Source organism: Nilaparvata lugens, chromosome 4, assembly GCF_014356525.2.
Source record: "Nilaparvata lugens isolate BPH chromosome 4, ASM1435652v1, whole genome shotgun sequence".
NCBI lineage: Eukaryota > Metazoa > Arthropoda > Insecta > Hemiptera > Delphacidae > Nilaparvata > Nilaparvata lugens.
Genome location: NC_052507.1, coordinates 2,509,970 through 2,536,891, shown reverse-complemented (window position 1 = coordinate 2,536,891; position 26,922 = coordinate 2,509,970). Strand labels below are relative to the sequence as shown.

The 26,922-nt window shown below is 35.7% G+C and overlaps 1 protein-coding gene across 1 annotated transcript in view; it reads left to right on the top strand.

Annotated features, from left to right (window-relative positions):
• The window catches only part of LOC120350764 (hemicentin-2-like), an 822,623-nt gene that overhangs the window by 699,967 nt on the left and 95,734 nt on the right, over positions 1-26,922 (top strand). The window lies entirely within an intron of this gene.

Below are 26,922 nucleotides of genomic sequence, written 5' to 3'. Positions count from 1 at the left end.
TTTTAGTATGAATATAAGCTAAGCTAAATTGTAGATTATTCGAGTCATTCTCCAGTTATTAATGATGCAATACGAACAACTCTCTTTCATGAGGTGAATATTTTTTGCAACATTTTCCAGTTTCTCAAGGATAGAGGAGTGATAATAAATATTATTTGTATAGGTCTTCTAAGGAATTATTATCTATAGCTGGTACCAATCAATTACACTCGAACTCCAAACTACCGTTTTAATACCAGTACACAGGGTGACCTGTTTATTACAGCTGGTAACTTCAGATGCTAAATCATATTATTATAACATGATCTTGAATCAAGATCATCATTCCATTCTTCGGTAGCCGCTCGGTCGACAATTTCGAAAACATAGGTCTGTAAAATTGATTAATAAATAATTATTATTAGCCCCCCTGTTAAAATTTCTGGCCTGAAACCATCTCCAATATTCAGACAGCATATTCCCAAAGTTACATGCCGCTCTGTCAAAAGCAGTTTTCAAGTCTATAGGGAACAAACAAACAAATACACAGATATTCATTTTTATATATTCAGACTAGGAGATAACCCATGCGCAACTATAGAGATGTTCACGAATTATGGCAGTATTATAACATGCACCGCATTATAGTTGCGTCAATTTCAAGACGTTTGATCCAATCAACCCCATCACACTTATATTAACGAGATATCCTCCCCACCACTAATCTGCCGCACTTAATAGCCTGCTTGGCTGAACGCAAGACCGTTTTCCAATCTAGTTTTTCCACCTGGGAAAGCGATAAGGCAAGAAAAATAGCCGGCCGTCATCCATCATCTCGACGAGCTGGCATTTCGGTCAGCCGACGCGGCGAGCAATCACACAGCCACCGGGAATTAATTTGCGACTGACGTCCCCTTAATGGCCACTGAAACAACATCAATTTTGCTCCGAAAGCGGTCACTCTTGTTTCGCAAACGACTTGACTCGCCTCGCCCCGCATGCCTCGCCTCGCCTCGCATACCTCGCCTCGCCGTGTATTACAATTGACTCGATTCGCAAGCAACGGATAATTGGAACGTCACAGACTTCACTTGCAGTACAAGCATTCGTCAGAACAGATTTCTTGCTACATGTCACTCCCTATATAGTGAGGTCCACATTATAATGGCAGTGGATAAAGATAGGGGGACAGCGTTGTCGAATCACAGCCTTGCCACTGCCTTTTGTAGAAGAAATCAAAGATGCCTTTGGTTTGTTCATGCCTTTTTTAGAGTTTTGCCGTTATAAAAATGCTTTTTGCCTTTTGTAGAAACGATGATACACTGGTACATCTGATCCTATCATATTAAGCGAGCAATTTCTGTATTTATCTGTTTATATTTTTATATCTGGTTATTCATGTTCAACGGATCTCGAAAACGGCTCTAACGATTTTCACGAAATTTGGAATATAGTAGTTTCATGATATAAAAATTCGATTGCACTAGGTCTCATTCTTTGGAAAACTACCTGAAGAACATTAAAAGGATAATTCATCCTTGGCTGAAACAGCTGAGACTTTCGTCGTCTGTGGATAGTAAAAAGTGAGCAAGTGATTCAGTGGAAAATCAAAATATCGCATCCCCGAAATTTATAAGCTGACGTATAGTCAGCTATAGAATACTAGTAGTTCTGTGAACAGTAGATCTTACGCAGTATTCTAATCCACAAGTACCTGATCGAAACTATAGACCTTATGGAAATACAGCAATAGACTGGCTTCTCCACACATCTGTGTAATCACTTGTCAGCTGATTTATGATGAATAATTCTATAGTCTGATTTTTACTCTAATATTGGCGTATGAAGGAGGCTCCTTTTTCCTTTTATATTATCCCTGAAATGCAAAATTTCCAAAAACCTTGTATATAGTATATACGTCGGCGCGCAATTAAAAAAGGAACATACCTGTCAAATTTCATGAAAATCTATTACCGCGTTTCGCCATGAATGCGCAACATATAAAATTTGAACATTTAAACATTTAAACATTTAAACATTTAAACATTTAAACATTTAAACATTTAAACATTTAAACATTTAAACATTTAAACATTTAAACATTTGAACATTTAAACATTTAAACATTAAACATTTAAACATTTAAACATTTAAACATTTAAACATTTAAACATTTAAACATTTAAACATTTAAAATTTAAACATTTAAACATTTAAACATTTAAACATTAAACATTTAACATTAAACATTTAAACATTTAAACATTTAAACATTTAAACATTTAAACATTTAAACATTTAAACATTTAAACATTTAAACATTTAAACATTTAAACATTTAAACATTTAAACATTTAAACATTTAAACATTTAAACATTTAAACATTTAAACATTTAAACATTTAAACATTTAAACATTTAAACATTTAATCATTCAAACATTCAAACATTAAGAGGAATGCCAAACCGTTGACTTGAATCTTAGATCTCACTTCGCTCGTTCAAACACGATCATTCTAGAGAATTGTGCTCTGTTTATTAATAAATAAAAATAACGGGTGAAGCTTGGTGCCCCAATATTGTAGCATTAACTGTTCAATTTTGGTTTACAATAAACAAATGAATGTTTTTGGTCAACAATATATATTTTTCGATGTTTCAATAATAGATTTCATGATTAAGATTGAATATTTTAAAATTTAATTATATTTCTACATTGTTGAAAATCGATCTAAACGCTGCAGAGCTAGGACAGGATAGCGTTACCTTCTGTGTCGAATGAAAGACAAGGATAGCAACACCAGTGTTAATCAAACGCTGTCATTATAACGTGGACTTCACTATAGCAACATTTTCATTTTATATGAATAACGGACTTATGAATCAACTCACTGGCATCTTGTAGCTGCTGTCACCTACCGGCAGACTCGAGTATTACACTGTTGACCAATCGGAAGAGAGTGGGCGGAGCTTAGTAAGTGTTAATAGCCATGAGTCGAAATTGAAACCTACACGTCTTTGATCCGTTGGTTGGCTTCGATCATTTCTCTATCTGATGTGAAAATAATCGGTCATTCATGTTTAATTAATCAATTATTAATTGAAATATATGTTTTAATTAGTAAATTTTCAATTATCATCATTGAAATAGAGTATTTTGCTAGTTGGGCGAAATTCGCTTTCAAACGTTGCACAGCTAGAAAAGGATATTACTATCTGCTTTGTACAATGATAGACAAGGTAAGCAACACCAATGTTGATCAAGTAACTGTCATTATAATGTGGACCTTTTAGCTTTTGGCTTTTGTCTGTTTGTTTGTACCGCAGTTACAGTCGCAGTTATTGTCCGATTTGGATGAAATTTTGTATGCAAGTTCTTTGAAACAAGGCGCAGAAACGTATGTGTAACGATTTTTGATAAGATCTCCGGTTTTAATATGAATTGTGCCGCTCTAAAATGTGCTGTATTGGATGAATGGTATCGTTGGAATGCTATCGATAGAGGACAAGAGTTGTCAGCGGTGAACCTTGAAACGTTTGAGCCGCTCCAAATCATACTGTATTTATTAATTGAAGAAAATTTCTCACTTGATTGTACCATTTCTTCCCTTTTCAACACGATATTTCCCTGTTTCATAGATGAATAGTTTCTAGACCTACCGAACCGGCCGGAGACATCATAGCTTAGTTAGTTAGCTCTTATTTTCGCTTTAGTATGAGATCGGAAACCGACTTGTGAGCATAAACATTCTGCACAGGCATTACAAGCCGCCATAACATTGAATCCACTTTTCATGAAAAACATTATTAGCAACCTCCTGTCATTGTCACCAATACATAGGTACCCATGTTATTTCGAATCATTTCCGTCTCACTATCGTCTGTGAGACGATTCATGGTCTAAATTGCCTACTGCATATTTCATTTTTCTGTCAGTTGACCGATTTCTCATAAATTATTGTTAGAAAATTTGTAATATTGTAAATATGGGGACGATATGAAGGTACCTCCTTGAGAGATATTTATAAGTCCGGTGTCCCTGGAAACAATGTCTTAAAAAAAAAATAGATGTCATGGATAAATCTTCACAATATACTGTACTTTCTTAATGGCCCTTCTCATTAGTTTGAAAGTTGTAGGTTATTCATGAGCGAGGTCTACTGTTCGCAGAACTACTAGTTGTAATGGATGTAATAATTTGATGTAATTTTCATGAGTGCGAGACAAACAACAGTTTCTTGATGCTGGAGTCTCCAGAGTGTACAAGAGTGATTAGATGCCGGAAAATGGTCAACAGCAGATAGTTCACATTGCGTGCTCTTGGAAAAGTCGACCAGTTTCCTCCGCTCTACAAACTCCCGGAAATGAAATCCCTCCGCTCTTCCTCGACATCCAGTTTTTCATCTCATTTTATTTGCTCTCCCAGTATTTCTTCGTCGCAGTGGAGTCTCCTCCAATGGAGGACATTTCCAGAGTTGCATCTTGAGAAGAAAATCTTGGAAGTAACTTGTAAGTGATATCTTGAGAAATACTTGACCTTTACAAAACCATGTTCTTGGATTTCCCCGATCAATAACCAAGATACCTTGGAATTGTTTAAACATAATCTAAAAATGATTTTGTATTTTATCATCTTGAGAGGGAAATCTTAATAGTTACTCGTAATAGCATCTTACGTCACATGGATGGGAAGGGGCCTTTTGCAGTCAAGAATGATGTTTCTAGTCGAGGCGTCAGCCGAGACTAGAATTCCATTCGAGCACTGCAAAAGACATTCACGTCCAAGTATCGTACACTATTTTTTGTCATAATAACCTGAAGAAGAAGAATAATTGAGAAATAGAAAACATTACCTGATTGTGCTGAAGCTACTACATGCATTTTATAAACATAACCTAGTTTACTAATCAGGGATTTTGTGGAAGTTGACAAAACTGACACCAGGAGTGCTGAAGGTGTTTTTTTTTGTAGTAGTTCTGCTGTTCCTATTCCGGAGATAGGAAACATAATCAACTGTAAAGGTGCGTACAGACTTTCGCTCTGCTCCGCAACCGAACGTCACTCCAGCAGAGCGATTGATGATCGACCGGGGAGCAACAGTGGTTCGACCGGGGAACGCGAGAAGATCTAACATCTTCCGTAACGTTCATGATGGGTGCGTGGGCGGTGAGACTGTGGTTCGATGGAGGAACGAGGGCGGTACGAAGGAGGAGCGTGCTCGGTGCGGGTTGGAAGAGCGTATATGTGTACACAGCTTAAAGGAAACATATGGTGTCATTACAGTAGAGTAATGAGAATCATATGTTTATTCAATCTCAGCAGTTTTTTCCATGCATGAAATCAGTTCTGGCTGTCGTCCATACGCGAAACCTATCAACACATCAGAGAACATTCTGTGTTTCCGTGACGGCTGAAAATCGGTGTGTTGAAAATAACAAAATAAACTACCATAATGCTGATTTCCTAAAAAATTCATTTCTCACTTTTCATGATTTTAGAAAATAATTTTTTTTCAATAATATTTGTTGCAATTTAAATCATCAGATTCAAAAAGAAAAATGTTTTCTATCAACAACTCCAAACTTGGCCTTAGCTTATAGAAAGATACTAATATGTAAGGATATATTACTTAGCTTATAGAAAGATACTATTATGTAAAGATACATTTTCAAGAATGTTGGATGTTTTTGAACGGGTATTATTATAGTCCACTAGACGGCTGATTTATGATGAATAATATTCTATAGTCTGATTTTTACGGTAATATGGCGTAGGAGACTCCTTTTCCTTTTGTATTATCCTTTGAATGCAAAATTAAAAAAAAAATTAAGTATACGTCGACGCGAAATTCAAAAAGGAAAATACCTGTCAAATTTCATGAAAATCTATTACTGAATTTTGCCGTAAATGCGCAACATATAAACATCTAAGCATAAAGAGAAATGCAAAACCGTCAACTTGAATCTTAAACCCCATTTCGCTCGATCTATCATTTATAGAAGGCAAAGAATCGACTACGCTGTTCTCCTATTTTACTCCTCTGCCATTAAAACCTGGACACCACTATAGACTAACAATTCAGACTTTTTCGAGAAAAAAAAAGTGGGAAAGTTGTCTGGCAGGTATGCATCCGTTAAAATAGGCCTAAAAGGTGAAAACTTTTCCCGTTTAAGAGTTGTTTCACTTTCCCCATAGGATTTTCAATGGAATTACTCGTGTTCACGGTGTGTTTCTTCCATAATTCAAAAATGTCCCAGGAGAAAGCATTACAACACTTTAGTTAATATGGCCTACTGTGCTATTGTTCAAAACGCGTCCTTTCTGTCATATTTTTATCTACGGAAATGTTCTAATACAAGTGATATACGCACGCCATCGAGGAACGAATTCTTATAACTTCTTTTAATATATATTTTTCCGCTGCAACTGCCCCAAAAATTATTCATAATGTGATGAAATTAGATTTCTTTGCTCTCTCTTCTTCAGATCTAGATTACATTTCAAGCCTACTCTTCTCCCTCTTCTTCTTTCTTTCTTTCTCTCTTTATTCTTCATTCGAAGTTCTCTATTTTCCTTTGCCTTCTCCTCCGCCTTCGCCTTCTCCTTCTCCTTCTCCTTCTCCTTCGCCTTCTCCTTCTCCTTCTTCTTCTTCTTCCTCTCCTTCTTCTACTTCTTCTCCAGAACTGATTTTGTATTTTATCATCTTGAGCGGGAAATCTTAATAGTTACTTGTAATAGTATCTTACGTCACATGGACAGGAAGCGGACTTATTCAGACGAGAATGATGTTTCTAGTCGAGGCGTTAGCCGAGACTAGATTTTTATTTGAGCACTGCAAAAGACATTCACGTCCAAGTAACATACACTATTTTTTGTCATAATAATCTAAAGGAGAATAATTGAGAAATAGAAAATATTACCTGCTTGTGCTGAAGTTACTACATGCATTGTTTGAACATAACCTAGTTTACAAATTTCGAATCAGGAATTTCGTGGAAGTTGACAAAACTTCCACCTGGAGCGTTGAATGTGGTTTTTTGTAGCAGTTTTGCTGTTCCTATTTTGGAACTAGGAAACATACTCTATTGTAAAGTAATCATATATTATGGTTTCATTACAGTAGAGTATGCTGTAATGAGAATCATATGTTCATTTGTTCTGCAAACAGCTGTCTACCGGCTTGATTTCATGCATGGAAAACAGATGAGACTGAATGACTATGACAAAATAGTATATTTCGCACCTAGGGCCGAAAATGAGACTTTTCCGGCTCGAAATCGGTTTTCAAGTCCAAGGCCGTAGGCCGAGGACAAGAAAGGATTGAGAGCCGGAAAAACATTTTTGCCCATGGGCAATAGTTATTTGTGCAACTAGTGCGCAAAGTGACAGTTTGCTGCACCGAAAGAAACGTTTACGCCCGAGCCGTAGGCGAGGGCGGAATGGTTTCTTGAGTGCAGCAGAGGAACTTTGCACACGTATTTCACATTAAATTTTTCCTACAGTTACCATTGAATATGAAAAGTGGGTAATTATGGGTGAAACTCCCTGAAATCCATCAAATGTTTTTCTGTGTAATTTTATATTAATAAAAACCTCAATTTATTTAAAATTGAATAATAATAATGTAATTATAATGATTAGTAATTCAATTGAAAATTTATGTGACTGCCTGAAGGGGGTTTATGCTATGTAAGCATTGACATGACTATAATCAAGGTACATAATGGCAAGGAAAAACTGTTCTCCACTGCCATTATAACGTGGGCCTCACTATGAGTGCAGTTACCAACTTAATTTTGATTTTGATGCACTGGTGCTCCATATAACCTACTAACTATTTTGCGTTGTCATGCTGCAAATCTGGAGTACGCAAAGTACTCACTTCGCGCACTAGTGCGGAAAAGTGATTCTTTGCGGCCTGCAATCAGTGCAGAAATGGTCACTTTTCAAGGTATCTGTAGGAAAACGCTATTTTTCGCCACACAGAAAAATAAACAATATATACATATATGAGAATAATTGTTTATTAAGCACTTCCGAAAGCAAAAGTGGAAGGTCATAGCTCTAGCAAATCTGAGGTAATCTGAATATCAGGAAATTGTCCAAGTATTTTAATTTTTCATTATGATTTGTCTAAATGTTCAATTATGTGGGAGGTTGTTTATACTTTTTTATTTGTTCAAATGACTATAATATGATATTATTATAAATCTTTTAATAGATTATTGAATTATAAACTCAAACAATGAAAAGTTTTTTGATCAGCTGTTTTAGCACACTTGAAATTTAGCGGCCGGAAAGGGTACTCTTTCCAGCCTCAGCCGGAAAGAAACCTGCTCCGACGTCAGACGAGAGTCGTCTGCAAACAATGTCTCTCAGATCTACGTAGGGACTGGGAAACAGCTGCTTTCTGTGCAGTGTGCCGAAAACGTTGTTTCACAATATTGTTATCTATGAATTGATTCTGATATCAACATTGTGGCTTGTAAAACCCTTGGTTCATTCTTCCATGTATTGATCAAGGATTAAATTCAAACTTTCCTTTCATAAAAGTTATCTATGAATTGAATATGATACCATCATCGCAGACGGCTTAGTTCGGATGACCAGAACTCCCTCCAAATCGCATACATCCGCAGCAGTGCAGTTGAATGCAAGACAAACGTGTGTGGTCTGCTTCAAATACCAAACAACGTCTGCTCTCTGTGTACAGTGTAGAGTGTCTGTGTATACAGTGTAGAACAGCCATAGAGTGTCCGTGTGTACAGTGTAGAACAGCCGTAGAGTGTCCGTGTGTACAGTGTGGAACAGCCGTAGCAAATGCCGCGTTATTCCTGGATAATTGAAGCGGGGAAACTCACTGGTCTGCGTACAGTGCAAACAATAGAGCGCTCCCTAGTGGACGGCCGACGAACTACCACGGTTTTCCGCGAGCTATGCATGTTGATTTGCGGTAAACACAGTACAGATACGGTACAGATATACATGCACCGAATTGTATTGATTTAGATACTCATAATACAGATATAAACAGACAGCGCACACTTTGGTTGGGTTCTATAGTGAGGTTCACGTTATAATGGCAGTGGAGAAAGATGGGAGAACAACGTTGCCGAACCTCTGTCTTGTCAATGCCTTCTATAGACGGTAGCTGATACAGGTTTATAACTGTTCATTCTCGTTTGAAATTATCAATTTTATTTTAATAAGCAAGAAATTATATTTTTCACGCTATAATGGCAGTGGTGAAAGATAGCAGAATAACGTTGCCGAACCTCTGTCTTGTCAATGCCTTCCATAGACGGTAGCTGATACAGGTTTATTGATGTGATATTAACTGTTCATTCTTGTTTAAAATTATCAATTTTGTTATTTTATTAAGCAAGAAACTATATTTTTCACGTTATAATGGCAGTGGTGAAAGATAGGAGAACAACGTTGCCGAACCTCTGTCTTGTCAATGCCTTCTATAGACGGTAGCTGATACAGGTTTATAACTGTTCATTCTCGTTTGAAATTATCAATTATATTTTATTAAGCAAGAAACTATATTTTTCACGTTTTAATGGCAGGGGTGGAAGATAGGAGAACAAAGTTGCCGAACCTCTGTCTTGTCAATGCCTTCTATAGACGGTAGCTGATACTGGTTTATTGATGTAATATTAACTGTTCATTCTTGTTTAAAATTATCAATTATATTTTATCAAGCAAGAGACTATATTTTCCACGTTCTAATGACAGTCGAGAAAGATAGGAGAACAACGTTGCCGATCCTCTGTCTTGTCAATGCCTTCCATAGACGGTAGCTGATACAGGTTTATTAATGTAATATTAACTGTCCATTCTCGTTTAAAATTATCATTTCTATTTTATCAAGCAAGAAACTATATTTTTCACAATTTAATGGCAGTGGTGAAAGATAGGAGAACAACGTTGCCAAACCTCTGTCTTGTCAATGCCTTCCATAGACGGTAGCTGATACAGGTTTATTGATGTTATATTAACTGTGTTAAGAATACTCGAGAGATAAGAAAGACAGAATTGTTCATGCAGTACCCCTTCCCCCGCTTCACCCTCATTGCTGTTGGAGAAGAAGGCTTCTCCCTCCACAACCTCAGTCTTCAGCACTCGGCTGACCCATAAACAACCATCTCTCGTAAGTAAAGCTGAAAAGCTCTCGTTTTTGTTACCTTCACACAGCTCATATATTCATACATGTTAACCAGTTCTAAATTTCGCGGTCCTCCTAGCTCTCATAGAATTAACCAAACTGGAAGATACGAGAACAACGTTGCCGAACCTCTGTCTTGTCAATGCCTTCTATAGACGGTAGCTGATACAGGTTTATTGATGTAATATTAACTGTTCATTACAGTTTAAAATTATCAATTATATTTTATTGAGCAAGAAACTATATCCTTCAATAATTAAGTAGTGTGAAAAGGTAGGTTAATCGCCACCAACTCAGTTGATCCATCAACTCAGGAGTACTATCAACTCATTTGATGGCGATCAACCATCAAGGTAGGTTCTAGGACATCAAGTGAATTGAACTCACTTGTGAACTCACTACACAAGTGAAGTGAAATATCAATTCACTTGATGTCCTAGAACCTACCTTGAAGTACTGGTGGAATGATAGATCCATCAAATGAGTTGATGGATCAACTGAGTTGGTGGCGATTAACCTACCTTTTCACACTACTTAATTACATAATAAAGATGAAATATCTTGTTAATTAGTAATTCTACATTATTGAAGGAATAGGATTGTGTAATCATTACACACATTACACTACATTATTGAAGGATTGTGTAAGTCCTTGAAGGACGATCTGGCAACAGAGCAAAGCGAGAAAGAGATAGCGCTAACCGATTTGTTGAATGATAGACAAGGATAGCAATATCATTGCTTATCAAACACTGCCATTATAATGTGGACCTCACTATAGTCTGTGTTGTCAGCATTACTGATCAATAACATCTATACTTCCCACTCCTACTATACTGACAAGTTGAAGTGAAAATAGAGTGCACACTGTGGTTAGATCCAAGTTTGAACTGTCAGTGTTCCCCATGAATAGCGTCAATGCTTCCCGTTTGAAGAATGGTGACAATTTGAAGTGTGCAAATCCTGGTACAGTTTGACGCCACAATATGAGCGATCCTCCACCTTGAAATTTCAGTGTTCCCCGTGAATAACATCAAGGCTATTAGTTCCACAATTCTGACAGTTTTAGATGCAAATCGTGACGTCACAATGTGAGCAATGCCTGGATCAAAACCGAATGCAGCTGAATATTTGGTTGGGATCAATTAGTAACGCTCCAATCATTTCATGATGTGTCTAGAAGGGAAAGGCAAGCAATTAACCAATCAATTGACCTACTGAAGGGTGATTGAACACGGTATGGTGTTCTTCATTATTGTTTAAATGGGATACTCTTGAGAGGAAACAAAGAATTCAATTGAGGAGAAAAAACTTCGAAGTACTTTGAGAGGGGACAGTTTATTGTATTGAAAAGAGGAAAATCTCAAATATACTCTACTAGCCGTCAGGCTCGCTTCGCTCGTCATATCCGTCTTGCCAGGGGGCTTCGCCCCCTGGACACCCGACTGGATCGTCCAAAAATGAGATCAGTCGGCTCGCTTCGCTCGCCTGCATTTTTCATTTGAGCATGCTTCATTCCATCAGAAAGTCAAAGTACTGAGAAAATGCAGAAAAGCTGAGTAAAACGCTGGAAAAACGCTGATTTCAGGCGTATCTTTAATGAAACATTAGAGTCACCTCATCACAAAATTTTTAGAACCTAGCTAAACCTCTGTACCAAATTTGAAAATTTTCTGTCTATTACTTGATGAAAGAACTGAGAAAACGCAGAAGATCTGAAGTTCCACGGTCCATCAGATCTCATGAAAGCAGTGAGAGCTTCAATTTTGTAATCTCCAAGGCGAAAAACTGAGGCCAAACAGTGAGAGCTTCAATTTTGTAATCTCCAAGGCGATCAGCACGCTAATATGCGTCTGCCCTTGGACTTTTCGATCGTTCTTTGAGAAGAACTCTTCACGAACACCTTCTAATGTTTGGAGCGTAACTAGACTAATACGCTAACTTTGGGCGTACCTTTGACGTTATTTCAAATTCCTTCTAACACAGCATTATTACACCCCAGCTGAGCTTCTGTACTAAATTTGAACGTTTTCTGTTCATTTGTTCTCGATAAAGCTAAAAAAGCGCAAAAAAACGCTGGAAAAACGCAGATTTTGGGCGTACCTTTGGCGTTATTTCAAATTCCTACTAACACAACATTATTACACCCCAGCTGAGCTTCTGTACTAAATTTGAACGTTTTCTGTTCATTTGTCCTCGATCAAGCTAAGAAAGCGCAAAAAATGCTGGAAAAACGCAGATTATGGGCGTATTTTGAATTTCTTTCAAATCCGTTCTTAGTGCGCCTCTAAAGGGCGAACTGAACACATACCTACCAAATTTGAACGTTTTTGGTCAGGTAGATATTTAGTTAGTCAGTCAGTGAGTGAGTGCCATTTCGCTTTTATATATAAAGACTGTGAGGTCCACGTTATAATGGCAGAGAAGTAAGATAGGTGAACAGCGTTGCCGTCTTTCTGCTTTTCCACTGCCTTCTATAGGAGATATCTGATACCGGTGCATCTGATGTGATATCAACTGTTCACTCTTGTTGAAAAATGATCAATTATATTATTTAGTCAAGAAATTATCATTTTCAATGATTTAATAATAAATGATCATATTTGATGAAAAGACTAAGAACTCTGATTTTTGGTTAAGACTCTGTTTTTTTGACAATTTCTTAGTATTTTTTTTTAACATGAATAATCACTACAATATCAACTTCTCAACTATACAAAAAGGGAAAAAATAGATTATCATAATTGGGATAAAATATCTTGTAAATTTATCACATTTCTACATTGTTAAGAACAGATCTGACAACTTAACGGAGGTAGAAAAGGATAGTGCTGTCTGCTTTGTGGAATGATAGACAAGGTGAGCAACACCAATGTTAATCAAATACTGTCATTATATCGTGGACCTCACTATAACCAATTGACCTACTAAAGGGTAATCAAACGCGGTGTGGTGTTCTCCATTATTGTTTCAACTCAATACTCTTAAGAGAAAACAAAGTGAGTGAGAAAACCCTAGAACACTAGAGAGGAGGCAGTGTGTTGAATGATCGAAAGAAAAAATCTGTACTAAAAATATAGTTTAATAGAGATTCATCTCCAGATATATACAATATACAATAATTGGAGATAATTATGTACTTAAGATGTACTTAAGATTGTAGGAAATCTTTAGATGTGGATCAATCTGAAGATGAGTCTCAAGAGAAGAAGAGAAATAGAATCTGCACTAAAATATAGTGTAATGGAGATTCATGTTGAGATTGATCTACAATCTTTTAATTATTAAGGAATAACCTATAGACTATATTTTCAGGAATATGTATTCCTTTATTTATTCATTTATTTACTTATTTATTCGTGGACAGAATCACAAATCATATAAATATGATTAGGAAGGAACAACAGGCTTGGCCCAAATCTATTCAATTCCCAAATTTTGATAAATTAATAAAATGTCCAAAAAATAGGTTATGTTACTACTGTAAAACGTTCAAGTTCAATTTTCGTCCAAAAATATATACAAACTGAACATTTTGAATTCATAGAAATTGAAACACCAAACTATATTTAAATATAACACTTAATTATCACTTCATATTGAATCAATCAAGTTATTAACACATTGAATATTATTAACATACTACTGAAAATTGGTACTTCCATAACTGAGTTTTTCATACTCTTTGAAAAAGAAATCATACATCATATATCAATTCATTCAACTTATAATAATTATGTTAATAATATTTAATTTTACCTGTTAAAATTAAATAATATAAGACGCAAAAAAATATATATTTTAAGGAATAAACTTCATTCTATTCTATTCTACAGATTTATCTTACCGATCACAGATTGGATGTCTGTTTTCATCATCTAGATGTTCAACACTAAAATTAAAATCAAATTCACTGTCACACAGGATAAAAAACTCCCAACAAGGTAGATTCTCCACACCACATTTTGTTCCAGAGAAAATACAGAAAGGCATCTCAATTCGAACAAAGTTGCGCCCAAAACCTTGCCAAAACCCAACTATATATTTTTAATCGAGTCATGAGTTGTTTGTTCACCGGAAGAACAAATTCTCGATGCAGACATTTTTGGTGGAGTGTTTACAGTCGTTTCTACATACTCACACACTTATACATACTCACGTGTACACTCACACATACTTGCAAACTTATACTACGAGCCTCGCACGTTCATACTCGTACACACACGCATACTCGAACACACTTGCACACACTCGCATACTGGTGCATACAAGCACACTTATACCTCGAACATACTGGCATACACTCGTATACACTCGACTCGACTCGAGCTAGTGCTTGTTAAATGACAAAACACGTATGGGAGGCACTAATGAGGGCATGAGGGCACCCTAACCGGATTAGAGCGATATTTTCGAGGTGAACGTTCAACGAAAGCCTAGAGAGCATCCGACGTCAAGAGCTTCTATTTGTTCGTTAGATGCGCGCCTGTATTTCTACTCAAGAAATACACTTAAAAACTCAGAGATACACTTATATGGACCAAGAAATACACTTAAAAACCCAGAGATACACTTATATGGACCAAGAAATACACTTAAAAACCTAGAGATACAAGGAATACGGACCACAAAATACGAGAAATACACTCTTACAAACAAAAAAATTCGAGAAATACATATACTCTCCACGGAAATACACTCATACAAACCAAGAAATACAAAAACTACGTTCCTCGCCTCACGCTTCTCGAAAATAAGAGTCAGGATATCCAATAGAACGCAGGGCGTCCGAGGAGGTAAATAAATAATATTGGGTAAACAACTTTATTATCTTGTTTCTGAAGCTAGTAAGCGGATACTGGCCGGAATTCTCAACTATTATTCAACACGCGGCACGTTCCAGCTTGATACGTGTGTTTTTCTACTGTGTATTCCACATTTATCTGTCAGTATACGTTGAATTGGAGAGTATTGATGTTTTTCATAATGAGTACTGACTTGATGCGTCTGTTTTTCTACTGTGTATTCCACATTTATCTGTCAGTATACGTTGAATTGGAGAGTATTGATGTTTTTCATAAGAAGTACTGACTTGATGCGTCTGTTTTTCTACTGTGTATTCCACATTTATCTGTCAGTATACGTTGAATTGGAGAGTATTGATGTTTTTCATAATGAGTACTGACTTGATGCGTCTGTTTTTCTACTGTGTATTCCACATTTATCTGTCAGTATAAGTTGAATTGGAGAGTATTGATGTTTTTCATAAGAAGTACTGACTTGATGCGTCTGTTTTTCTACTGTGTAATCCACATTTATCTGTCAGTATACGTTGAATTGGAGAGTATTGATGTTTTTCATAATGAGTACTGACTTGATGCGTCTGTTTTGCTACTGTGTAATTCATATTTAACTGTCAGTGGTTTTTGAATCGGAAAGTACTCTGTTTTTCATAAGGAATACTGACTTTATGCGTCTGTTTTTCTACTGTGTAATCCACATTTATCTGTCATTATACGTTGAATTGGAGAGTATTGATGTTTTTCATAATGAGTACTGACTTGATGCGTCTGTTTTGCTACTGTGTAATCCACATTTATCTGTCAGTATACGTGAATTGGAGAGTATGATGTTTTTCATAAGAATACTGACTTGATGCGTCTGTTTTTCTACTGTGTATTCCACATTTATCTGTCAGTATACGTTGAATTGGAGAGTATGATGTTTTTCATAAGAGTACTGACTTGATGCGTCTGTTTTTCTACTGTGTAATTCACATTTATCTGTCAGTATACGTGAATTGGAGAGTATGATGTTTTTCATAAGAGTACTGACTTGATGCGTCTGTTTTTCTACTGTGTATTCCACATTTATCTGTCAGTATACGTTGAATTGGAGAGTATTGATGTTTTTCATAAGAAGTACTGACTTGATGCGTCTGTTTTTCTACTGTGTAATCCACATTTATCTGTCAGTATACGTTGAATTGGAAAGTATTGATGTTTTTCATAAGAGAAGCTGCCGGAAATAAATCATGTAAATCATGAACGAAATCAGAAGTAGATCATGTGTTTTTTACTGTAATATGTTTCATATTCAACAGTTACATTATACTCGTATGGGATAGGAGATTCACGAATGACGCATCATCACGTCCGAACTGCTGGACTGATTAACTTGAAATTTTGCATATAGATTCTTAATTCACCGAGGATGGTTATAGGCCTATTTTGAGCTCTAAGGATATCAGTAAGTCAAGTTTTTTAACAGTGGAATTCACGTCCTAAAGACAGTATACGTTGAATTGGAGAGTATGATGTTTTTCATAAGAAGTACTGACTTGATGCGTCTGTTTTTTACTGTGTATTCCACATTTATCTGTCATATACGTTGAATTGGGAGTATTGATGTTTTTCATAAGAGTACTGACTTGATGCGTCTGTTTTGCTACTGTGTATTCACATTTATCTGTCAGTGGTTTTTGAATCGGAAGTACTCTGTTTTTCATAAGAATACTGACTTTATGCGTCTGTTTTTCTACTGTGTATTCACATTTATCTGTCAGTATAAGTTGAATTGGAGAGTATGATGTTTTTCATAAGAATACTGACTTGATGCGTCTGTTTTTCTACTGTGTAATTCACATTTATCTGTCAGTATAGTTGAATTGGAGAGTATTGATGTTTTTCATAAGGAATACTGACTTATGCGTCTGTTTTTCTACTGTGTATTCACATTTATCTGTCATTATACGTTGAATTGGGAGTATTGATGTTTTTCATAAGGAGTACTGACTTGATGCGTCTGTTTTTCTACTGTGTATTCATATTTAACTGTCAGTGGTTTTTGAATCGGAAAGTACTCTGTTTTTCATAAGAAGTACTGACTTGATGCGTCTGTTTTTCTACTGTGTAATTCACATTTATCTGTCAGTGGTTTTTGAATCGGAAAGTACTCTGTTTTTCATAAGGAATACTGACTTTATGCGTCTGTTTTTCTACTGTGTAATCCACATTTATCTGTCATTATACGTTGAATTGGAGAGTATTGATGTTTTTCATAATGAGTACTGACTTGATGCGTCTGTTTTTCTACTGTGTAATCCACATTTATCTGTCAGTATAGTTGAATTGGAGAGTATTGATGTTTTTCATAATGAGTACTGACTTGATGCGTCTGTTTTGCTACTGTGTAATTCATATTTAACTGTCAGTGGTTTTTGAATCGGAAAGTACTCTGTTTTTCATAAGGAATACTGACTTTATGCGTCTGTTTTTCTACTGTGTATTCCACATTTATCTGTCATTATACGTTGAATTGGAGAGTATTGATGTTTTTCATAAGGAATACTGACTTATGCGTCTGTTTTTCTACTGTGTATTCCACATTTATCTGTCAGTATACGTGAATTGGAGAGTATGATGTTTTTCATAATGAGTACTGACTTGATGCGTCTGTTTTTCTACTGTGTATTCCACATTTATCTGTCAGTATACGTTGAATTGGAGAGTATTGATGTTTTTCATAATGAGTACTGACTTGATGCGTCTGTTTTTCTACTGTGTATTCCACATTTATCTGTCAGTATAAGTTGAATTGGAGAGTATTGATGTTTTTCATAATGAGTACTGACTTGATGCGTCTGTTTTTCTACTGTGTATTCCACATTTATCTGTCAGTGGTTTTTGAATCGGAAAGTACTCTGTTTTTCATAAGGAATACTGACTTGATGCGTCTGTTTTTCTACTGTGTATTCCATTTATCTGTCAGTGGTTTTTGAATCGGAAAGTACTCTGTTTTTCATAAGGAATACTGACTTTATGCGTCTGTTTTTCTACTGTGTAATCCACATTTATCTGTCAGTATAAGTTGAATTGGAGAGTATTGATGTTTTTCATAATGAGTACTGACTTGATGCGTCTGTTTTTCTACTGTGTATTCCACATTTATCTGTCAGTATAAGTTGAATTGGAGAGTATTGATGTTTTTCATAAGGAATACTGACTTATGCGTCTGTTTTTCTACTGTGTAATTCACATTTATCTGTCATATACGTTGAATTGGGAGTATTGATGTTTTTCATAAGGAATACTGACTTATGCGTCTGTTTTTCTACTGTGTAATTCATATTTAACTGTCAGTGGTTTTTGAATCGGAAGTACTCTGTTTTTCATAAGAATACTGACTTTATGCGTCTGTTTTTCTACTGTGTATCCACATTTATCTGTCAGTGGTTTTTGAATCGGAAGTACTCTGTTTTTCATAAGGAGTACTGACTTGATGCGTCTGTTTTGCTACTGTGTATTCACATTTAAGATTTCAGTACGTCAAGTTTTCAGTTTGTCAAGTTTCTAATAATAAATCAGACCTTTGCGGAGCAGGGGTTACCAGCTAGTCTATAATATGATGGAGGGAATAATTGGCTTATACACGTACGAAATAGGAAACTCACGAATGATGCATCATCACGTCTGAACTACTGGACTGATTAACTTGAAAATTTGCATATAGATTCTTAATTTACCGAGGATGGTTACAGGCCTATCTCAAGTTCTTCAAGATTTCAGTAAGTCGAGTATTCAGTTTGTCAAGTTTCTGACCAGACCCTTGGGATGCACGGCTTACCTGCTAGTCAGTAATAAAAACAAACAGATAAAATATCACATCGAACTGAAAATTTTGTGAAGTGAAGAACTACAAGACTCAACCTATTTCGGGCTATGTGTAACCTTATCTGAATTTGGGAGAGGAATAGCACAAAGTTACCTTATTTTTCTCTCTATCATTTTTACTTTCCTTGCCCTATTACCATAGGTAAGGAAAGTATTGCTTTCCGAAAAAACTGAGGTACCCCAATTTCTATATTTCTATATGATTCAAGGTCCCCTGAGTCCAAAAAAGTGGTTTTTGGGTATTGGTCTGTCCGTGTGGTGTGTGTGTGTGTGTGTGTGTGTGTGTGTGTGTGTGTGTGTGTGTGTGTGTGTGGTGTGTGTGTGTGTATGAGTGTATGTGCGTCTGTGTACACGATATCTCATCTCCCAATTAACGGAATAACTTGACATTTAGAACTTAAGGTCCTTACAGTATAAGGATCCGACATTAACAATTTGCAATTCAAGATGGCGGCTAAAATGGCGAAAATGTTGTCGAAAACAGGGTTTTTCGCGATTTCCTCAAAAACTGCTCCAACGATTTTGATCAAATTCATACCTAAAAAATTCATTGATAAGCTCTATCGACTGCCGCAAGTCCCATATCTGTAAAAATTTCAGGAACACCACCCCATCTATGCAAAGTTTGATTTTAGATTCCCAATTATCAGTTTTCAGATACATTTTAAACTAAAAAAATCAAGTGGAAAAGATTCAGCATGAAAATCTCAACAATTTATGTTTAATAAAATTTTCACCTAAAATTGAAAATAAGCTCGAAATGTGAGAAAATAAGATTATTCAATTGCAAACTGTTGGCAAATGTTGATTCTATTAAATCATTCACTATGAAGAGATAGCAGACTTCGAGTGTCTGCAGCGCTATTGTCCTGTCACCAGCTCTCTCAGATCTTAGAATAGTAGATTTGATATGCGCGGGAACACTAGCGTCAGTTGATCAATTTTCATAACGGCAAGGAAAGTTGTGTGAGTGCGCCACACCAGATTTTTACTGTAATATGTTTCATATTCAACAGTTAGATTATACACGTATGGGATAGGAAATTCACGAATGACGCATCATCACGTCCGAACTGCTGGACTGACGGCTAGTAATATAATATTACCAGGAATAGCTCTGATTGAAGTAGAAGTGCCCAATCAATTTTTCCGCGATAAATGCATTTCAATCTCCAACTTGGTGCCAACCTAACAAAGTCAACTCAACTTAATGCCAACCTGACAAAATTATTAATTGACCGAGCGAAGTGAGGTCTAAGATTCAATTCGACGGTTTGGCATTTCTCTTAATGTTTAAATGTTTGAATGTTTAAATGTCTATATGTGTATATGTTTATATGTTTTTATGTTTTTATGTTGCGCATTTACGGTGAAACGCGATAATAGATTCTAATGAAATTTGACAGGTATGTTCCTTTTTTAATTGCGCGTCGACGTATATACAAGGTTTTTGGAAATTTAGCATTTCAAGGATAATATAAAAGGAAAAAAGAGCCTCCTTCATACGCCAATATTGGAGTAAAAATCAGACTATAGAATTATTCATCATAAATCAGCTGCCAAGTGATTACACAGATGTGTGGAGAAGCCAGTCTATTGCTGTATTTCCATAAGGTCTATAGTTTCAATCAGGTACTTGTGGATGAGAATACTGTGTGAGGTCTACTGTTCACAGAATCACTAGTAATAAAAATCTGGTGTGGCACACTCACACAACTTTCCTTGCCGTTATGAAAATTGATCACCTGACGCTAGTGTTCCCGCGCATCTCAAGTCTACTATTAAAAGATTTGAGCCAGCTGGTGACAGGGCAATAACGCTGGAGACACACATGAGGTCTGCAATCTCTTCATAGTGAATGATTTAATAGAATCAACAATAATTTGCAATTTAATTATCACATTTTCTCGAATTTAGAGCTTATTTTCAATTTTAGGTGAAAATGTTACGAAACATTAATTGCAGAGATTTTCATGCTTAATCTACTCCACTTATTTTTTTTGTTTAAATTGTATCTGAAGCCTGATAATTGGGAATCTAAAATCGAACTTTGCATTGATGGGGCGGAGCTCCTGAAATTTTTACAGATATGGGACTTGTGGCAGTTGATAGAGCTTATCGATGACTATTTTAGGTATGAATTTGATCAAAATCGTTGGAGCCGTTTCCGAGAAAATCACGAAAACCCCCCTTTTTGACAACATTTTTGCCATTTTAGCCGCCATCTTGAATTGCATTTGATCGAAATTGTTCGTGTCGGATCCTTATAGTGAAAGCTTAAGTTCCAAATTTCAAGTCATTCCGTTAATTGGGAGATGAAATATCGTGTACACAGATGCACATACACTCATACACACACACACACATACACACACACACACACCACACACACACACACACACACACACACACACCACACACACACACACACACACACACACAACACACACACACACACCACACACACACACACACACACACACACACACACACACACACACACACACACACACACACACACACACACACACACACACACACATACAGACCAATACCCAAATACCACTTTTTTGGACTCAGAGGACCTTGAAACGTTTAGAAATTTAGAAATTGGGGTACCTTAATTTTTCTCGGAAAGCAATACTTCCCTTACTTATGGTAATAGGGCAAGGAAAGTAATAATGTTATATGAATCAATAAAGAAAGAATAAACATCCAAAATCCAAGAAAATTCTATAATTTGCAATGACCCAATTACCAGGGAACTAATATTGTAATTAATCTGGAAATGAGCTAACAAGAGGAATCTGTAGGTGACAGGGCGTGCAATGTAATACACATTACGGGAAGGAATCCCCATATTGAAGAGCCATACACATTACGGGGAGGAATCCCTGAATCGGAGGATTGAAGAGCCTCTTGACCTCAAGAGCACTCCATGTGATTGCTCCAATTCAATACATCGTGTTTGATATTATTCAAAGGCAATGTTGCCGGCATCTCTGGCAAACAGAATGTCATATGCCTCAACACTCAGCGCAGATTGCAGATGTTTTCGGCACTATTTATTCATCTGCAACCTTCTCATTTGAATGGAGAGTGATGAATATTGACTATATTGGGTTCCTCGTTATAATGACTGCATTTGATTAGCATTGGTGTTGCTATCCTTGTCTATTATCTTCGTATCATTTCCGTATCATATTCGTATCATGTTTGCATCATCTTCGTATCGTGTTTGTATCATGCTCGTATAATTTCCGCATCATCTCCATATCATCTTCCTATAGTGGGTCCACTTATAATGGCAGTATTTTATTAACATTGGTGTTGCTATCCTTGTCTATTATCATTGTATCATTTCCGTATCATATTCGTATCATGTTTGCATCATCTTTGTATCGTGTTCGTATCATGCTTGTATAATTTCCGTATCATCTCCATATAATCTTCCTATAGTGGGTCCACGTTATAATGGCAGTATTTTATTAACATTGGTGTTGCTATCCTTGTCTATTATCATTGTATCATTTCCGTATCATATTCGTATCATCTTTGCATCATCTTCGTATCGTGTACGTATCATGCTCGTATAATTTCCGTATCATCTCCATATCATCTTCCTATAAAGGGTTCACGTTATAATGGCAGTATTTTATTAACATTGGTGTTGCTATCCTTGTCTATTATCATTGTATCATCTTTGTTTCATCTTTGCATCATATTCGTATCACCTTCGTATCATGCTCGTATAATTTCCGTATCATCTTCATATCATCTCACTATAGTGAGGTCCAAGCTATTATGACAGTATTTGATTAACATAGGTGTTGCTTTCCTTGTCTATCATTCGACAAAGCAGATATCGCTGTCCTTCTCTAGCTCCGCAACGTTCCCAAATCGTTTTTAACAATGTGGAAATAATTTATAATAAATCACCAGAATATTTAATCTCAATAATTGTAAAAATCTATCATGAGATCGTTAAAAATTTTATTTCCTTGACGAATAAAAGTTACAAGAATGAACATTTGATATTACATCAGCTATCCTCTATAGAAGGCACTTGCAAGGCAGAGAATCGGCAAAGCTGTTCTTCATTTCTCTACTGCCATTCTAACCTGGACTTCACTATGCACTTCACTATGATGATTATATTATTATACGATTCTATGATTATATTTCTCGCTGTTTGGTGCCTAGTCTAGTTGTAGTATCAGCTAATATTAATCATTTATAATCCTAATAACCTTCTCATAATACATATTTTTTTCTAGATGCGGAGTTCTATTCTATTGTTTTGAAAGATCTATTATGTATACAGTATCTGAGAATTTTTCAAACTAGACATTTCAAGCATATATCAGAGAAATGAATAAACTAGATAGCCATTCAAACTTTGCCGACCACATCATAGCAACAGACCACAAAAATATATTGACCAGTCTTGAAATCCTCCATATCACACAAATAATATATTTATTATTATCAAACGGAAATCCAAATTGAATGCTGTAATTCACCCCGAAGACTTCTGCTACTGAAAATATTGACAACAGGGTAAACAGCTAGATGGAAATTCGATGAGCGCTACTATTCAAAAATTATTTGTCCCGTGCTGACAAATAATTTTTGAATAGAAATAGAAAAAAAAGAAAATCTCAGTAACTACCCTTTCTGAAATATTTAATCAAGAAGGGTACTAAGATTTTTATTTTTCTTCCTATTTCTATAAAAGTAGCCCTATACAGAAAAGAGATGAATTTTTGAATAGTAGCGCTCATCGAATTTCCATTTAGCTGTTTACCCTGTTGTCAATATTTGCAGTAGCAGAGGTCTTCGGGGTGAATTACAGCATTTAATTTGGATTTTCTTTCAATGATAATAATAATAATAATAAATTTATAAGCGTTTGAATAATTGCAATATCTCAGTAATTTCCATCAGTAGAAAGATATTTTTCCTCCACCTACTGTCCAAAGTACTTACTTTACTCCATGAAACCTAATACTAAAGTGTCACTTTTTCGCTCTCGGTAGTAAAAAATAGAAAAACTCCCTAGGGAGTAAAAGTGACTCCATTCAAATAACATGGGGAGCATCTCTATTATGAAACTTACATTGTAATATGTTAGAAGGTCCAAGCTCAGATGAGAAAGCATAATAGAGGTGTCTGTCATTGAGTCAACTGAATTCAATACCACAACCAGAAATTTGATTAACTCATGAAATATATGTTTGTATGATAATTATTATCATAGACGATAAAAATTTATACAATTTTTAAAATATTTTATTCTATTCAAAATACCAGCCAACAAATATTTTTGATCTGCAATTCAAATCTGAACCGCGTGATCTGGAGTCAGCCATTTTTGGTAGCTGCTCAGCTGATATAATTGCTACAACTTTTGCCGATAGATAGCGCAATTAATAATAATAATTAATTCATTAGCATTTGAATAATTGCAATATCTCAGTAATTTCCATCAGTAGAAAGATGTTTTCAATTCAATCATTGAGAAACTGGAAAATAATGGAAAAATTATTCACCTCATGAAAGAGAGTTGTTCATATTGCATTCATTAATTACTGAATAATGACAGAATAATTCACATTTTTTCAAATTTAGCTTAGCTTATATTCATCCTAAAATAGAAGATGGAAAGAATATAGAATTCTGTGTGATTCATCGTATCGCATATTTCCTCTGGACCAACTATTGACAATCAACAACTATGAACACATTAAATTCATCTTTGAAACACTGATTCAACCTATCAATTTTTTCAATACTTTACTGATAGATATTACTACCAATTGATTGAGAACAATATGTTTTCGAGAAGAATATATCTTCCATGAATGGACAAATAATGTGCCAAGAATAAAAAAATGATCTCTCGAATACTTTCAGTGACCTCCAAAAATCGATTCATTATCTATTTCAGAAGGACACTTTCAAAAGAATGCCCAGGTAATCGACAAAATGAGTCGAAATTCAACCAATCATTTTAAGCCATTTCCGAGCTATCTAACATTTTGGCGTCAAAATACGTCGTCGAGGGCCGAAAATCAAATCATAAACTCTCCTATCACTATTTTCGGTGACCCGTCAACTTGTAGAGACGAAATTTGTCTCTGGCGTCAAAATTTGTCGAGTTTTCAGTGACCCTTCAACTTGTTGTAGGCGAAAATTGTCGCTGGCGTCTAAATTTGTCTCTTGACAGCGTCGTCGAAATTTGTCTCGTGGCGTGAAAAGTAGTAACTGGAGAGAGAGAGAGAGAGAGAGAGAGAGAGAGAGAGAGAGAGAGAGAGAGAGAGAGAGAGAGAGAGAGAGAGATAGGAAGAGAATGAGAGATACAGAGATAGAGAGTGGTCGAGAAAGAGTGGAAAATGAGATCGAGAGAATGAAAGTGAGAGAGGGAGAGAGAGTGAGAGAGTGACAGAGTAAGAAAGAGAGAGACAGAGGGTGGAAGTGAGAGAGAATGACAGAGAGTGAGTGTGTGAGTAAGAGTGGAAGAATGAGATTGATTGATTGAGTACTTCATTTATGTAGATTACAATTCATACTGGCTTATACACTTGTAATAGCTTACAATACAGCAAAATTATAGATGAATTTACATAATATAGACTAAGAGAATAATTATTAATCTGTATATGATATGAAAAAAGCAATTGGTATTAACTATAGATAATATTGTTATGTATCTACATAAATTGGCGAAGCTTTGGACATATCAATGTCCATTCTTCGGAAAGAATATTCAAAATATCCTTCCCACTAACTCTCTACCAAAACGTTAATTCCATTAATTCAACTAAGGATTTATTTATAAATGGAAATATTGTAAAAGCTTTAATTAACATGAATATTTAAGAGAAAATAACAGAAAATTAAAAACGTAAAATAATTATATAGGTAGATAAGATCAAATCATTGATTAATAAAATGGAATGAGAGTGAGAGAATGAGAGTGGGAGAGAGAAAGAGAGAGAGAGATAGATGGATGGATAGATAGATAGGCTGCCTTTATTTTAACCTGGAGGGCGAAGTTAGGGTGCAGCCGGCCCTCTCTTACACTCAACACTCGTAGAGACATAGAGAGAGATTGGCGCAGGAGTGATAGAGACAGAGAGCGAGCGAGTGAGAGAATGTGTGTGTAGGGAGTGACTGAGAGAGTGAGAGAAAGTGCAGCAAAGCATATCCATCGATCGCCAGAGCTGCGAGGGTAGGAGAATAGCTGGAGTGACGTGACCTCTACTCTCCGTGCATTCATTATTGACAGCTGACACTTCGCTTACACCGCATAGCACCATAGCACCATGCAGCTAAATATACAAATACAGGCAGTGCTCACCTGCTAAACAGCTAAAATTAGCTACCCTCAGATTCACGCCAATATGACAGCGTTGATACAACTAGTAGCTCTGTGAAGATTCAAGATTCTTTATTGCCAGAACAACTTTACATTGTATGAGCACGTCAAAAAATAATAACAATAATATAACACTTGTGAAATAAAAGATAAATTATGATATAAAATTAAGCTTATGATAAAAGAAATCGTATAATATATGAAGATATTACAATAACAATTTGTCTTATTATTTTGTCTTAGTCTTAGGAACAAACTGCAATTCATATTAATAATTTATTCAGTTTTACCAAAAATTAAAAGGTAAATGTTGCATCATGAGCATTCATAATATTGTAGACTGAAAATACTCATCTACCGAATAGTATGCACTCTCTGTCAATTCATTTTTTAAAAGTTGTTTGAATTCATAGATTGGCAGCTCTCTAATTTCTAAAGAAAGATTGTTCAGTAGACCTCACGCAGTATTCTCATCCACAAGTACCTGACAGAAACTATAGACCTTATGGAAATACAGCAATAGACTGGCTTCTCCACACATCTGTGAAATCACTTGTCAGCTGATTTATGATGAATAATTCTATAGTCTGATTTTTACTTTCCTTGCCCTATTACCATAGGTAAGGAAAGTATTGCTTTCCAAAAAAAAATTAAGGTACCACAATTTGTAAATTTCTATACGTTTCAAGTTCCCCTGAGTCCAAAAAAGTGGTTTTTGG